This window comes from Podarcis vaucheri, assembly GCF_965113315.1.
Source record: "Podarcis vaucheri genome assembly, chromosome: 13".
Lineage (NCBI taxonomy): Eukaryota > Metazoa > Chordata > Lepidosauria > Squamata > Lacertidae > Podarcis > Podarcis vaucheri.
Window position 1 is genome coordinate 45,889,725 of NC_138751.1, and position 6,165 is coordinate 45,895,889.

Consider the following 6,165-nt stretch of genomic DNA (forward strand, 5'->3'; position numbering starts at 1 on the left):
GTTAGGAGAAGCAAAACATAGTATTTGCCATCAATATTATGAGCGTGTATAGCATAGTGCCTAAAACTTAGCACAATTTGCACACTGCTAAGAATTTTAACCGCAAGAAGTGTAGGAGGTGGGGCTTCCACAATCGAGTGTTCACGGTGAAGGATGCGTTTCAGGTTCAGGAAGTCATGACCTCCCCAGTCTGAAATTCTGTGTAGGTGAAAACCAGGAGCCCAAGCTGCTTTTCCCTAAGTTGTGATGAAAGCAATGGAAAACGAAGTGAAAGTTTCAGAGACACCCAGACAAGCTGTAACTCTGAGTCACCCATTCTAGCTGGTTTCTTCTGTGTCATGTGCGCGTAACTGGAATTGAGAGGAAGGATAACTCATGTTTGAATACCCAGGTCAGTGGTGTGGTGTGTGGCAGACACACCCTCAGGAACTCCAGCTTTCATGTGTACGGCTAGAGTAATTTATCCGTATGCCCTTGTTTCACCTCCTTTCAGCTCGTACATTTTTTGCATTCCAAGAGGAAACCGAGTGATTAACAAGATTTTAATTTTCGATGCAGAACATTAGAAAGCTTTGACAGCAAAGCTGTACCAGCCTTAAAACGCTAGTATCGTAGCATAGATTATCTATAAAAACAGAAAAATGAAATGTATTTTTTTACAATCTTTTAAAATCAGTTTTACACCATATACAGTGGTACCTCGGGTTACATACGCTTCAGGTTACATACGCTTCAGGTTACAGACTCCGCTAACCCAGAAATAGTGCTTTAGGTTAAGAACTTTGATTCAGGATAAGAACAGAAATTGTGCTCCGGCGGCGCGGTGGCAGCAGGAGGCCCCATTAGCTAAAGTGGTGCTGCAGGTTAAGAACAGTTTCAGGTTAAGAACGGACCTCCGCAACGAATTAAGTACTTAACCCGAGGTACCACTGTATTTGAATTCAAACATTAATCATAATCATCAACATTTAGGATTTCCTGAATCCTTAGACTCCCCCCCCCCCGGTTTCCATTATCAAACTTTTTCTACCACGTCATATATTTTCTCTATTTTCGTAAAATAATCCATTTTCACCTTAGTTTTTATTACAAGCATTATTCAAATCCAAAGTTTTTAGTTGTTTACAGTGTTCTCTTAAGTAAATAGTAATTTTATCCATACCTTATTAAAGTTTCTATCTTCCTGGTTTCTGATTTCCCCAGTCATTTTCGCCATTTTGGCGTAGTCCGTCATCTTCATCAAGCATTTCTCTCTGGTTGGGACTTTATCTTCTTCCCATCTCTGGTCAAGTAGTATCCACGCTGCTGTCGCCACATACATATATAATCATTTCTGTTCCTGAAAAATGAAAGAGGAGAGCGCAAAAAATGGTCTGAAGCTCAGCATCAAAAAAACTAAAATCATGGTCACTGGGCCCATCACCTCCTGGCAAATAGATGGGGAAGAAATGGAGGCAGTGAGAGATTTTACTTTCTTGGGCTCCATGATCACTGCAGGTGCTGACAGCAGCCACAAAATTAAAAGACGCCTGCTTCTTGGGAGAAAAGCAATGACAAACCTAGACAGCATCTTAAAAAGCAGAGATATCACCTTGCCAACAAAGGTCCGTATAGTTAAAGCTATGGTTTTTCCTGTAGTGATGTATGGAAGTGAGAGCTGGACTATAAAGAAGGCTGATCGCCAAAGAATTGATGCTTTTGAATTATGGTGCTGGAGGAGACTCTTGAGAGTCCCATGGACTGCAAAAAGATCAAACCAATCCATTCTTAAGGAAATCAGCCCTGAGTGCTCACTAGAAGGACAGATCCTGAAGCTGAGGCTCCAATACTTTGGCCACCTCATGAGAAGAGAAGACTCCCTGGAAAAGACCTTGATGTTGGGAAAGATGGAGGCCACAAGGAGAAGGGGACGACAGAGGGCGAGATGGTTGGAGAGAGTTCTCGAAGCTACCAGCATGAGTTTGACCAAACTGCGGGAGGCAGTGGAAGACAGTAGTGCCTGGCTTGCTCTGGTCCATGGGATCATGAAGAGTCCGACATGACTAAACAACTAAACAACAACAACAAATCCTGAGCACCCGTAGCTAACACAAACCTCACCGATTCCATTCCCCCATCCTTAAAAATTAACTGTATTTTTGACAATTGTTTTTATGTCTCCAGCCATCATGTCTGTCATCCCTTGCTGTCCACTGGTCTGAGTTCACCTGAGCATCTTTCATCCATTCTTCCTGTTGCCTCTTAGGACGTCTCTGTAAGCTGCGACAATCAATTCACCTTACTTGCTACTCTCTGTTGCAAAAGTCTTCTCATACATTTTTGTGCTTGCTTCATGCTTCCTCATTTTGTCCGGATTTGTGGCGCTAAGGTTGCCAAGAGTGCTTTAAATGCACCTTAACTGCACGATGCTTTATGGTGATGGTTAATAATCAGCAGTTTCTACTGTTCAATTTCTGAAGGGGAATAAGGCAGGGAGTCACTTCCCAGCCAAAGGAATGCACATGGCAGAGAGTTAATGCTTTATTGTCGAAGATAATGCTTACAATTGCTTCTCCACACCAATCTAACAGCTAGGCAGCTGTTCCCAGCTCCGTACTCTATGGAGTAGTTGAAGCAACAGGAGACACTCCCCTTCCACCAGTTTATGTACCTTCTTCTGCCGGGCTGCGTGCATGCAGCCAAAGACTAGGTAAAAGGTAAAGGTAAAGGACCCCTGGATGGTTAAGTCCAGTCAAAGGCGACTATAGGGTGCAGCGCTCATCTTGCTTTCAGGCCGAGGGAGCCGGCGTTCGTCCACAGACAGCTTTCCGGGTCATGTGGCCAGTGGACTAAACCACTTCTGGGGCAACAGAACACTGTGACGAAAACCAGACTGCACAGAAATGCTGTTTACATTCCCTCCAGAGCGGTACCTATTTATCTACTTGCACTAGTGTGTTTTCGAACTGCTAGGTTGGCAGGAGCTGGGACTGAGAAACAGGATTTCACCCTGTCGTGGGGATTCAAACTGCCGACCTTCCGATCGGCAAGTCCAAGAGGCTCAGTGGTTTAGACCACAGTGCCACCTGTGTCCTGCCTGCGTGGCAACGTCCTCTGCTCCTCCCTTTTCACTCCCCTCCTGGTACTACAAGATAGTGATGCAGGAGAGAGTAGAAACCCCAGGCCCTTCCCCTGCCTGACCTGCCTCTTCCTCCTCTTCTTCCAACCCATCCTGTACTCCACCCTCCAGCTCTGAAGCTTACCCTGCCTCCTATTCTTGCCTCCTGGCTGGCATAGGTCCCCACAAACCACTGCCCCCTATCCCGAGTCATGTTCCAGCGTGCTGCCACTCCATCCTTGTTGTTTGCCCTGGCAACTGCCTTTGACGATAGCGCCTGGAAATAACGCTGACATCAAAGGATTCTGTGCTGGAGATACTAAAATGAAGTAGACTACATGTTTACTTTACATAATGTGGTGCTTTATGTCACTTACCCAAGCATGACCCTTTGAGAGCTAATGCGTGCACTGAAATGTTTTGGATCCACCTTGAGGCCACAAATCCAAAATCACGCACATTACTAATGCAACCCCTTTAGCTGTGAAAAAAAACATTTCAGGACATATTTTCTCCTATCTGGCCAACCGACCAACTCCTTAAGTTGTACACAATTTTCACAGACACTGGTTAATTGGTTACATGGGAGATTTCCTTGAACCTTCCTATGGATAATCAAGCCTTTGGTATCATCATTTTTGTGTGTGAGCTTAATATGTATTGTTAGATTTTTCAGATTTCTAGCACATTCATAAACAAATGTAAGTTTTGCTTTACATAATATTTATGATGCAAGGGGCCCTGGGTACGCCTCTGTCTTCATACAGGATAATAAACCCAGTATCTTCCTGAGAAAACCATTCTAAGCTTGTTCCCCTGAACTCTGAAATCCAAATGGGAATGGCATGAGTAAGTTGGGCCAAGGAAGTTTTTAAAAAGTAAGGGTTTCCTGCGTCTTCATTGCTCAAATTGCATGAGGGTCCAAAGGGGCTTACCATCACCCAGTGCCCAGTACCCAGTATCTGTAACTGGTTGCTTAGGCCTTGGTGTTACTGCTACCTGAGCTTGGTATGAACCCAACTTGTCTTGTTTAATCTTACCTAGAGCGGTGGTGTTGGGACACGGGTGGCGCTGTGGGTTAAACCACCGAGCCTAGGACTTGCCGATCAGAAGGTCGGCGGTTCGAATCCCCGCAATGGGGTGAGCTTCCGTTGCTCAGTCCCCGCTCCTGCCCACCTAGCAGTTCGAAAGCACGTCAAAGTGCAAGTAGATAAATAGGTGCTGCTCCGGCGGGAAGGTAAACGCCGTTTCCGTGTGCTGCTCTGGTTTCGCCAGAAGCGGCTTAGTCATGCTGGCCACATGACCCGGAAAAACTGTCTGCGGAGAAACGCCGGCTCCCTCAGCCTGTAAAGCGAGATGAGCGCCGCAACCCCAGAGTCGTTTGCGACTGGACTTAACTGTCAGGGGTCCTCTACCTTTACCTTGTCCAAAGACAAATAATAATATTAAACAAAAATAAAACCTAACAGCCTTGAACTTCGCCATCGACATTGCACACTGAGCAGACACACAGGTCACCTGCTCACTATAGTAAGATGTGATATCGGCAAGGCAGCTACAGCAATGGCTCGCCTCTCCAAAAGGAAATGGGAGATGCTAACAACCATTGGTTTTCCACTGGCTATGGTTTTCCCAGTAGTGATGTATGGAAGTGAGAGCTGGACCATAAAGAAGGCTGATCGCCGAAGAATTGATGCTTTTGAATTATGGTGCTGGAGGAGGCTCTTGAGAGTCCCATGGACTGCAAGAAGATCAAACCTATCCATTCTTGAGGAAATCAGCCCTGAGTGCTCACTGGAAGGACAGATCATGAAGCTGAGGCTCCAATACTTTGGCCACCTCATGAGAAGAGAAGACTCCCTGGAAAAGACCCTGATGTTGTGAAAGATGGAGGGCACAAGGAGAAGGGGACGGCAGAGGACGAGATGGTTGGACAGTGTTCTCGAAGCTACCAGCATGAGTTTGACCAAACTGCGGGAGGCAGTGGAAGACAGGAGTGCCTGGCGTGCTCTGGTCCATGGGGTCAGAGTCGGACATGACTAAACGACTAAACAACAACAACAAACAACCATTACCAAGACGAAGGTCTACCAGGCTTGCATGTTAAGGATGCTGCCTTATGGTAGCGAGTCATGGGCAACTTACACCCACCAGGAGCAATGCCATATGTGCTGTGTCAGAAAGATTTTGGGCATCACATGGCAGGACACAATTCCAAAGACGCGCTCTCCCAAGCCTACATTCTCAGCATGCTTGCACTCCTGTCTCAGTGACGGTCTACACTTCCTTGGTCGTCTCCACAGAATGGAAGGTGGTCGGATCCCCAACGGAGCTGGCATCAGGCACCAGGCCAGTTGGCAGAACAACTCCGCGTTGCAAAGATGCCTGCAGATGTGACATGAAGGCTGGCAACATTAACCACGCCCTGTGGAACTCCCTAGCAGATGACCACAGTGCCTGGAGACTGTCAGGTCGTGTGTCCACAGTAGTGACCAGAGGAGGATTGGCCGCTGGGAGAAAAGCAGAGAAGGAACACCACAGCGCACCTGCAGCAGCACAACTGGATGCCCCACCTGCAATAAAACATATCTCTCCCAAATTGGTCTCTACAGCCACAGCAGGCGCTGTAACTCTTTAGCGGTCTGATGTCATCTCGAATGGAGCACTCTTCTGTTGCCTCTCAAGACAGACAGGTGCCAACCGCCAGGGGCGGACTTGGGTCTTTCAAATTTCAGTGGCACCCCGTGCGAGGCCAAAATTTAGCACCCTTGCCAAAATTTGCCACCTTCTGTCCTGCCTGTGCAATACGTCATAGTTGCAACACCCTGTGGCAACCGCCTCTGCCAACAACAGAATATATTTTCTGTTATGATTATTATTTTTCAAAATTAGCGATACAGTAGTACCTAATATTTCCGTATGCCACTTTGGGACGTCGAAATATTGAACAGTTTGGAGATGCATATCATTTTGGGGAAGTGCTGGGAGATTCTCACTTTTTTCCTTTGGCAATGTAGTGGCCCACCTGACGCATTATTTAATTGTGGCTTACAGACCCTCCCTTGACA